This window comes from Macrobrachium nipponense, chromosome 5 (genome assembly GCF_015104395.2).
Source record: "Macrobrachium nipponense isolate FS-2020 chromosome 5, ASM1510439v2, whole genome shotgun sequence".
NCBI classification, from domain to species: Eukaryota; Metazoa; Arthropoda; class Malacostraca; order Decapoda; family Palaemonidae; genus Macrobrachium; species Macrobrachium nipponense.
This window is the reverse complement of record NC_061107.1, coordinates 97,721,393-97,733,861: the sequence shown is the minus strand read 5'-3', so window position 1 is coordinate 97,733,861 and position 12,469 is coordinate 97,721,393.

Here is a 12,469-nt window from a genome sequence, read left to right as displayed (position 1 = left end):
AAAAAATATGTGTTTACGTAAGCGCGTTACGAATTCATGCATTATTTTGTGATAATATTTTTCTCTGTGTTGCTTTTTATCGTTTACAATGTGTTATATATCAAATGATCGCAATTTAGTGCACATTACAACGAAAAAAAAAGTAACTTGTTACCTTCAACCGTTTTGCGCACAGCGCGATTTGAATACAATTTATATATGAAATTTCGTTTTTGCGCTATCATATATTCGCATTATTTATATATGATAATGATAACTTTTTTCATTTCTGATGGTTGCATACTAAACTTCAAGCAATGACAAAAAAAGGAGCCAAAAATGAACTCTTAATCTTGAAAACTAAGCGCGCTGTGATTTTTTTGAAAAAAATATTTTTTCCGCTTACGCGCTCACACCTTCCAACCCTCCGGCATACGGGAGTCATTTTTTTATTTACTGCTCCGGCGTTTAAGGGTTAATATTGAATGCAGTAGTGATAACTTGTCTTATTAGTAATCGCTCAGTTCCAATAGTTTCGTCCTTCATTGCTTTATAGTAACCAGCAACATAATGCTAAAAACACACAATACGTTGCCGATGGTAATAAAGAGAAGGATCCTAATTATTACAAAAAGAAATAGAAACAGTAGCCCGTTCAGAATCAAACAAGCAAACTCGGTGACTGTGTCACCTAGTCAAGCGGTCAAGGTTAGTCAGATCTGCCGAAGTGTTCAAAGCAAAGCAAATTCCACACAATAAGCGACTCTAGCAGAGTGGGGAAAAAAGCGATGTTGGTTCATACATACCGATATCTTTTGAATTAAAAAGGATTTTTCCTATGAAACACACGACCGTATAAGTAATCAGAGCAGGTTTTCGTTTTTTTTTTTAATACATAAGTTATTATAAGTAGTGGTGGATTAAGCCCGACTGTACGCGCCGTAAAAATTAGAATATCTTGATTTATTTCATTAGTACACGTATTATCCTGTATTTACGGACTCACCGTCTGTTGTTCGACCTTCCCTACTGAGAGGTCCGGATAAGCGAGCGTTTACAGATACCTCTATAGTTATAAAAAACATTGATCTGTATCTAGTGTAATTGTAAGATATCCATCTAGGGATACACAAAATATTATCTTACATCCTGCAAAATAAGGCGTGTTTATCAAAGGAAAATCCTATAAACCTTCAAACATACCAAAATCAGTTTGAACAAAAAAGAGACAATCAAATAATAACTTATATAAAGGAACAATACATTTGTCTCATATATCGTAACATTGTTCAAATGACCCAAAAAGAATTCTCCCACAACCGCAGTCGAAGTTTGCACGCAAAATCTCGAGAAGCATGCACCCTCGAATGTCTTAGTGCGTGTAAAAAGACTTTGCTGGGAAATGAAATTTTAATCCTTCCCGACACTCTGAAATATAACGATTTCCGCGAACAAAGCCCTAAACGTATACATATCGTGGATACGGAAGTTATAAATATCGCATTTTTATTGTTGCTAATTTTTAATCACGCCCAACCAGTCGTGGATGAATCTCTCTGATAATCTATCTAAAGTAATATCCGTAAAGTCATTCAAGCAGAGGTGATTCAGCAGAATTTTTTTTTTTATCTTCTACCTGAATACCAGGAAGTTTCTCCACTAGCGAGTGATCTCTGGGAGAAAAACGGATGTCATTGAAAACAAAATACGGTCTAAGGACAAACATAAAGCTATATAGTACGTACCTTCGCATAGACTCTCAATGAAATTTCAAAATAGAGATAAATGACGAAGTTGAAAAATGTTAGTAATAGGAGTCATTAGGAAATCAAATAAGCCCATATAATTTTTCCCTCAAATGTCATGCCATAAAAGATCGGACTTGGCGTATCTGCGTAGATTTCTGACGCTTAAACAAGGAAACGACTCCCGATAGTTTCCAGTGCCATGTACCGACGACATCTTATCTCTGTTAGGTTAGAATAAATTTTTTTTTTCACCAACTTGGACTTACTTGAAGGCTTTTACCTGATACCATTACCTAAGTGATTGTACCTCATATACCGTTTTCAGCACACTCAGGGGACATTATCAATTTTTACATATGCCTCTGGCTTACGTTGCGCCCCAATTACAATATAGTGTTTGGAGACTTTTAGGGGATAACCTACATGCCTATATGGATGATCTTGTAATCTTTTCTAATACCTTAGAAGTACATTCACATAAACTAGAGCTAGTGCTACAGAGACAAAGACAAATAATCTCAGAGTAAAATATCTAAACGTGAGTTTTAAAAAACCGAACATGTTTATCTAGGTTTTATGTGTCTAGTCAAGGTCTTAAAGTAATCCATGGTAAGGTGTCGGCTATTCATAACTTTCCGGTACTTATTAACGTAAAAGGGAGATACAGCACTTTTGCGCTGTAGTGGGTATTACAATCGTATGCAAATATGTAACTCTTCAATCATGACAGCTCCTTTAACAGATCTTACGAAGAAGAGCGTAGATTTATTATGGTCTAAAAAGCATCAACAGGCGTTCGATATCTTAATAGCGGAATAATGCAGCTTACCTAACTTAAAAATCCCTGATTTAAATAAGGAATTTTTTTTTTATTGCAACAGACGCCTCAGACCAAGGGGTAAGAGGGTACTACTTCAGTAATATGATAAACAGTTCTTCCCTATAGCTTTTTATTCACGTAAACTAAAGCCCTTTGAAAGTAAATATGCAATAATAGGCAAGGAAGGGCTAGGTATCTTTAACACTAGTACATTTTAAGTTCATAATCTATGGCTATCCTGATAAAGTCCTTACTGAACATGAGTCCTTTACCGAGTTTTTCAAAGGCTTTAATCACAGTCCAAAAGGAACTCGGTGACAAATGATCATTCAGGTCTTTGGAGCCAAGATAAGATATCTACCTGGGAAAGCAATTATCATAGCTGACGCATTATCCCGCAATCCCGCACCATACTGCAAAGAACCATTAATTAGACTAAAAGATATAGAAACATCCGTACCTATTGTTAACGCTCACCCTCCCAGAGGGTGTCGGTATGAACACTATGGCGAGTGAGACCACTACCACGAGCCAAATGCCAATAGAATTCTCCCACTACAAAATCCCCCAAGAGGAGAGCCGACCCACAGAGTGGGCAGCACCAACTACTACTACTCCATCCCATGCTGCCGACTGCTGCGCCTCATTGTTAAAACCGTATCTAAACAAGAAAATTCCTTAACCCAAGAGATCGCGAGCATTGAATATCTGGGTCGGAGCGCAGAACTGTTACAAACTGAACAAAGCAAGCGTCAACAGACATAACCCAAACAATAAACACTTCGAACGGAAACAGAGTCAGCAGCAATAAACACCAAACAATAAACACTTCGAAACGGAAACAGGGTCAGTGGCTAGGCAAAAACAATAAACACTTCGAGCAGAAACCCTAAAGCAAAAGTATATTTAAGGTATGTGTATCAGAATAATGTAATCAAATGTAGTATTATATGTAGGTCCGTGACGAGGAAAACCCGAAGAACACAGCAGATGACTAACGACCAGGTAGTAATAATAATCTCTTTCATACCAATCGTCATAAACTGGTTGCATTCCGTCATCCAGGGTTCCATAGTATGTCACAGAAAGCCAAATCACTATTTTACTGGCCTACAATGCTTACAGATATAAAAAGCACATAACTAATTGTAACATGTGTCATGAAAACAAGGGATACACTAAGACACCTGTCAGTTTAGGGGCCTATCCTGTGCCAAATCAATCCTTGAAAGAATATACTTAGAATTATTAACAGAGTTACGAGTCTGACAGAGGGAATAAACACTTCTTAGTGTTAATAGTTCCTTGACACGTTATATAGAAGTAATAGCACTAAAACAAACACCGCAATTGAGTGCATTAGGAATATTTATGAGTGCTAAATCAGTAAACATGGAATTCAACACATGATAATCTGACTCGGGTGGTGTAAATCAATAATAATCTCCATAACACGTGGTGTGAATTCCTTTCCATTAAGAAAACCAATAATATATTTTATCGCCCAGAGTCAATCGGTTTGGTAGAATAACGGATAATTAAATAGGAAGTGTCAATGTCTTACGAGTTACAACTCGTGATGTTGGATCCGGACTGGATTATAGCGGTTCTCGCGGTTTTAAATACCTTTATCATTTATATCTTGTATCTATAGAATTGATGCCGCAAGTAGCCTTATACGGTACGCCGCTAGAACACTTTTCCACATATTCAAGCCAACCATTAATTTATCAATTATATATAAAAAAAATATATAAATAAATAAATAAATAAAAAAATAAAATAAATATGGATACAAGTGGAGTCAATATAATACGCTCCGTAAGAAGTCGGAAGGGTTACAAATTATAATAAAAAAGGAATCACGATAAAATCAATAAGCAAAACGTAACCATAGATAATTAAATATCCAAATATATATGCGTAAAGATTTGAACTCTAACTTAACGCTTTAGTAATGACAAATAAGCTAAAAGTTCAAACACATATCCAAAATCTACTGACATATTGTCTGTCCCGGTGATTTATATTCGTAGTCAATGAAAAAAAAAAATTTAAATAAAAATAAATAAATAAAATAATAATAAAATAAATAAATAAAATAAAATAAAAGAGATTTTAAAGTCAGGAAGTCTAGAAGTGAAAATGTTATCTATGAAATAATCCTATATGAATCTTATACAGGGCTAATAATATATATAGAATTTGTATGGAAACCTTTTTCATATAGTTTGAATAAGGAATATTTAATTTAACATAATTACAATTATGCAGTTTTCCAACATGAAACTAATATATTGTTCAATTTTGGTACTGTTTTTTTTTCAGACATTCTTCTCATGTGGGTCGAGTATTAAAAAACAAAAAATTTATCCTAAAGTCGTATTTATTATAGCAAGTAACGTAACTCTTAGCTGGCTGAGAGCAATCTCCTGCCAAGTGACGACGTCATCATTGCCGTATCAGCATTTGTTCCTTTTAACCTCAATAATCTGCTTACACAGGCTTCATCTGTGTGTCGTCTCTGCTTGCAAAAGCAGATTGACTGGAGAAAGGAATGCTTAGCCCGAACTTCTCATGGGCAAGGCAGGACGTTAGGTACAAGTGTCTATCGGTGTGCGCAATGCAACTTGCAATCATTTTAAAATTAATAAACAAAATAAGGAAATAGAATTTCTATAACATCAAAATGAATTAATTTTTTCTGAACCTCATAGACATTTAGAAGTATCACGATATGGATATGGATTATTTACTTGCAACATTAGCTTATTACAATCCACCGGTAAATCACATTCATGGGAAAATGTCACATTTTCTTGAAAAACCCAAAGTTTATTTAGAAATTAGTTACATAGGGGTTTTTTTCGTTGCATCTCCTACCTATTAATAATGTTTTAAAAGTTAACCTCAGAGGATGCGCACGAGAAAATTGAATATGAAACTTTTGTTAGGGCACATAGAATCATGATTAATCTTCTCTTTGACTCTTATGTTGCCTGGCAATCTTACAAATAGCTCCGTTTTCCACTTCTTTGTCTAGTAATTTACTACCAGTAATATCGAATTTTCTTTGGGATTTGTATTGATATCTGTTTATTTGTTATAATTATGGATATTTTTACAGTCATCATAGACCTGGATAGGTTCACTCATTGTTAATGCCATGGATAAAAAAGTTTGTACAGCGGACTCTTTTGAATTCCAAAATATCAGCGAATTCATGTGGGTTAAGTCTGGTCTAAATGGCTCTCTCCCCTCCCCTGTATTTGGATGTCGTTTGAATTTACTTTGCCCTTGTGACAAGTATAATTTCACTTGCAGGCTGATTAATGGAACCTGGTTACAGTATCCTGCAGTACGAGAGTTTCACATCGCAACTTCAAAAAATCGTTCGTCGCAGCGGACGACTACAGTCAAGTAACAACCGCCTACAATGTGAAAGGAATTTCATGGACTTCTTCGACCGACACCGTATCTCGTCGTTAATCTCGTTTTAATGCGGAATGCTCCGGCGGCTGTCGGAATCGACTACAAAAAGGGACATACTTCCGACAATTACGACCCGAAGGATATTCAACTCTACTTTGCTGGCGAAGGACTCGTGCTGGGGATGTTTTTTTTTCATCGCGAACGTAATCATGTAGCTTAGGATGCAGAGAATAAGTGTGAGCGCAAAATGGAACGTTGGACCCGCCCAGGCAAATTTTCCCCTTGTTTTAACCATTGAAAAAGGCCGTTTCAATTGGCTAAAGGTGGTTGTCTGGAACTGTGTAATGGACGAAAAGTTGTTCGAAAGCTAGTTAAAAGTGAAGTAGTATAACCTCGGTCATGTATCCTATATATATAATTGATCATAAATAACAGAGTCGAAATATATCTTTGCGTGTACGCAATAGGAATCTCTTATATAAATGATCATAAATAACAGAATCTCAATATATCTTTGCGTGTACGCAATAGGAATCTATTTAAAGTGCACATATATTAATCATAATTATATGAATCCATATACATATGTATAAACAAATCAGGTAGCCTATAATCAATCTGTTACCTTATATCTTACCATTATCTGCAGTTATTTATGAGTTAGTATATGAATTAATGAATCAGATATATAACATTTAGCATAAAAATCAACGAATCAATCAGCATAAACATTAATAATGTTATCAATTCATATATGAAATTTTTTATCAGTTAAAATATGATTTTTATCATGTTAATCTTCATTCTATGCAATTATCAGAGTACATTAGTATTTTCCGTAGCATAAGTATCTTAAAGAGATGAATTGAAAAACTGTATCATTATATATCACGTGATCACTATTGTTTACCAATATCATTGTTTTATATTTTATTACTTGAATCAATTCATGTACACCATGAATTTTTCTTTTCTTATATATATATATATTCACATAGTGTCTGTATCACACTCCTATAAGTCAAATGCAAGTCAAGTTTGAGTAATATTCAGTAGTTGGTTTTGGTAGCTGACCGAGCTGATGTAAGTGTTTACATAATAAAAATATGGAATGTTAGTCCATATATATAAAAGTCTAAAACTAAAGAGGTCAACCAGATTGCTTGCAGGAATGTGATCAGACTAGAGACGCTAAAGATGACGTATACCATAAGTATGTAGGCTAAGATAACATGCCGTCACCTGTAGTCATTCAATTGTTTATAAACATTAGTCCAAGCTCCCTGCTTGAGACAACTACCGCCTACGTGATCTGTAGCGTGTCTCATTTGATTGTGTGTTCGTATGAAACTATGTCATTGTATGTATGTTCATATGTTCGAACTACTGTCTGTTCCTTCATAACTTGTAACAGAGATGGTAGACAGCAGAACAGAGTTAGCTATCGTCATTAGAAGACCTGTACCTCTTTACCTAAGCTTTATCATGTAGAGGAATAGGATTAGCCATCATCATTGGCAGAAGCGATCAAGCTATCGTTATTAGAAGACTAGTACAATCATATCTGATCTTCACCATGTAAAACTTCAGAAGAATATATAATTTTTTATACTTAGTGTTTTCTACAAGAACCTCACCGAACCATGAGTTTAACACATCGTCGTAAAGATAATACCGACTTCGTAAGTGATCTACAAAACCCCAGACACTCCATTGAAGATGGAAGTGCAATACCAACCGACTTAGCGTATAGATTATCGCAAGTCTAACATTACCTCATAGGGCGCCTTATCATACAAGGCACAAGCCCTATATATATATATATATATATATATATATATATATATATATATATATATATATATAATATACATAGATGCACACACACATATATATATATATATATATTATATATATATATATATATATATATATATATATATATATTTATATATTAGCCTTGCATCAGAATTGAAGCAGAATTAAGTGGCACCATGTCCAACCAAAATAAAAGAACGAAGGGGTTTCCTCCGTAGATTTTGTCTGGCTACTTGTAGAATTGACGTTCACTAGGAGAGATAGGAAACGAATTTTCAAGCAGCCTTACAGATATGCAATAAAAGAAATTCTACACTTAGAGTAAGCACATGTTTGATTTCATCACTATCTTAATACGTGTACAAATACATGGTATCGTTCGTTCTCCCACTCCCAGCTATGTATCCTTTCTTGGCATAAAACACAGAAATTCTTAACGGGGACACCACCTTTCAGCTCCATAGTAGTTTCACCTCGAATACACACACATATATATTATTATCTTCCTTTCGATACGTAGAGCTGATCAATGTTCAATATCGATACCCTACCGCCAGTGCAGGGTACCCTCGGAATCTCTCTAGATTCTGTTACCTAAGTAAAGAATTCATGATCATTGGCATGAGAAGATTAGGCCATTTCAAAATAAATGGGCACATAACTCTTCCAAATGGGCAAGGATCGTGCAACTCAACTAGGAGAATGAACTTCATGACAGAAACGATGAAAATGCTAGGCAATAGACACATCTTTCCTTTGTCCCTCGCAATACACGTCCAGGTTTTTGTTCGGGACGATTATCAGGACCCAAAAAGCTTTATCCAAATCACGATTAAATTCCTTCACCATATTTTCGGAACTCGTCCTAACCTGCTTTTAGCTTTATAGCTCATTTGATTTTTACTTCGTAATTTCATGGTAAAATGTACAATCCTTAGACCTCTAAGGTGGACTCTTTTGAGGTGATTTTATGTTTTATTATCACACTACAGTGCACAACGTGAGATGTAATGAAAGAACCAACCCCCTACGGGAACCATGTTACCAGACCTAGATGCCAACAGGAAAGTGAAGAAAGATGACCTCACACGAGAAATATGCTTACGCTGTCTGTCTACCAACCAACAGCCAGTGGCGAGGGCACACCCATGGCAGATTTACGGAAGAAGACCGACAAGTTGTCGGGGACCACTAAGGTCTTGCAACACACTACCCATGACCAAGTCCAAGATGATGAGATGCAATGTAAATGTACCCATGCCAGCCATGCCAGAAAGGGCGCCTCCACCCGCCATCTCCCACAAAGCAAAACCATATACTGGGTAGGTTAATGACTGGCTCAAAAGGGGCAGAGACACTGTTCATCTTTTTCGACATTTTACAACTGCTCAAGTATGTCAATAAGTTTTATACTTATGTTCACCCGTTCTTCGTTATTTGATAACTTTTGTTCGAATAATTACTAAACGGAATCTAAAATAATATCATTAACAGTCACCAATTAGAATGTAGGTTGGATTTATGGACAAACTGGGATGATTCTGGTGTCACAAACCGCTGCTGGCCCAAAGAGTTGTCATTATAGTATGTGGAAAGCGGGGAAAATATTATTTCTATGTTCTTCCTTTAAATTTAGAAAGGTCTCTATAAACAAATGCCTTTATGATGGATACACTGTAGCATGTACATACACTGTAGACTCACACTGGTTTACATGACGCAAATGTTTTCTGACAATTGCAATAACCTCTGACGTTTGCGTATTAATTTTTCCACTCGATTTTAATAAACTCAGTAGCTAGTTTCATTGATAAATTAAATGTGTTCTAACCTAACACACAAGATTTTCCCATTTACTTTACTTGTGTACTTCATGATGCGAAATATAATTCTCCAGCCGAAATATTCTCAACCCCACAAAACAACGGCCACGAAACAGAGACGTATTTCAAAGTTACAATCAATAACAGCCCTTTTTTTTTCGGAACAGAAAGCAAGAGATTAATTTTATAAGGATACTTTGCTAACTGCCTATGAAAGGTTCGACTATAAAAGGATTCGTTTTTTGGATCAGAAATTTAAAAATTTTTATGCAAATCAATTCCCGAAATTGGTAAATGCGAATAGAATTCTTTCTAATTCGTATAAACAGTTTATTGACAGTAGCAATGAAACTCGACTAGAAGATAGAAATGCATAATACTTAGGTTTGAAAATAAATATCTCTGTTTAAAGCTGGCTTTTTTGCTTTTGACTGACCTTTTTGTCATTGTACAGACACTCATAAAAGAATGAGTCTCGAGCACCTGACAGTGGGCGTCACGGCAACTGACTTGTTGTTTTGCTTCACAATTAGAACCCAAATAAAAATGAACTTGAATTCTGAATCTTTTTTGATACCTTGACATTTCCCTCGACTTTTGCTTCCCTTCACTTCCAGATCACGATTATTGTTTTCATTTCTTTGATCCTTCGTGAGTCAGTTTGCCGTGTGAATTTTATTAGCCCGTTATCATTTCCATCAGAATACTGAAAGTTTCTGTGTACGCTATTTTCGTAAACATAAACTTTGATATTTTCTTTGTTTTTGTGCGTGGGTCTAAGCATTCCATTTGCGAGGTAGTTAGAGAATGGATTTACTTCTCAATGGTTGCACTGGTGGTTTTCAGTGGGTGTATTATTGTTTCGGTTGGTGTATTTGTTTCAATAGATGTGTTGTTTCAGTAGGTGTATTATTTGTTCAGTAGGTGTATTGTTTGTTCATTTGCGTATTATTTGTTCATTTGTGAATTGTTTCAGTAAGTGTATTATTTGTTCAGTTGGTGTATCATTTCAGTATGTGTATTATTTGTTCAGTAGGTTCATTATTTCAGTATGTGTATTATTTGTTCAGTAGGTGTATTGCTTCAGTTTGTGTATTATGTGTTAGGCAAGTGTGTTATTTCGGTGTCTTATCTGTTGGATGCTCGTGGAAGCGTCATCACAGGCATTTATGAGGGCGCAGATGGATGGATATCTTTTTATTGTTTTTGTATTTGTCTTGTTTGGCTTCAAGGAGTCATATCGTTTTCACTATTATTATTATTACTATTATTATTATTATTGTTGTTGTTTAATATTTGAGGAAAATTACACCTGCATTCCTGAAACTGATCACTGGACATCTGTCATGACGTAAGTCGATTTTGCTGAAAACTCATCCAAAAATTTTACCACTAAACCAATTTGTGGGGAATTCGCTTGAAAAAGATCTTGCTGAATTAAAGTTAATCCTTTAGCAAGGTAGGTTGTAGTAACCGTGTTTATTTCGCCTTAGTACTTCAGCATTATCAGAATGAGAACAACTTAAGCATATTACTTCGATTATGACCAAATTCGGTAAAACATGACAAAATATTACATATTCGAAGAAATAGTTTTTCTTTGTTTTCTACGAAGAATTTAGATGATTTGGATATGTTAGGAAATCTACTCACTTGAACCTTCTCTAACTCTCTCTCTCTCTCTCTCTCTTATATATATATTATAGATATATATTATATATTATATAATATATATATATAATATATATATATATATATATATATATCACACATTACCACGGGGAAAAAAATAAGAGATATCTTTTCCACCTGCAGTAATGTGTGATAGGCAAATCATGTGTTCAAGTGATTACAACCATTCATAGATATATATATTATATATATATATATATATATATATATATATATATATATATATATATATATATATATATATATATATATATATATATATATATATATATATATATACATGCATATATACATGCATATATACACATATATATATATATATATATATATATATATTATATAATATATATATATATATATATATATATAATTCATTCAAACAGCGGTGGCCACAGCCGGATATACATCAATAAGGAGAAGGACATAAAGACTTGCTAAATGGGTCAATTTATTCCAGACGTTTCGTAATGTCTTCATTACATTTTCGAGGGCTATACAAAATAGATAGCATAAAATAAATTGCAATAAAGCTAAGAATTTGAAATTTAAAAATAAAAGTTGCACAATGATTACAAACGTAAAATATTAAAAAGACTAAAAGGACACCTTTAAAAAACAAAAACCGTAAAATAAACAGGAAAAAATATTATTAAAATAAGTAAAAAAAAAAACAAATAAAAGAAATAATAAGAAATATTCAAAAGTTAAGTAAAACTGGACCAACCTATTCTGCGGCAATGTCAAGACTGTAGATAAAAGGTAAAAAACTAAGAGAGGTACAGCGTGCCAGCAGAGGTTTGGCTGTTCAACAAGGGGACGAGTCGTTTAATCATTAACGATTCTAAGACTGTCAAATCGTGGCTGTTGGAAGCTCGTTTTACAACTTTAAAGTCGTTATTTTCAATGGAGGTTTTACATATTTTCGAATGATTTCTAATATTAGAAAACTCTGGGTTTGCAAGCTGCCTGTCCTATAATTTACTCCACGATGTGAATCTATGCGTACCTTCAGAAGCCTCCTGGTGGATCCAATATAAGTTCCTAAATTACATTTAGTACATAGATAGCTATACATACGCCCAGAGGGCATATAAGGGCACAAACGATCTTTAAACTTGAAGAATGACCCAATGGTAACAGGATTAATGGGAATCAAA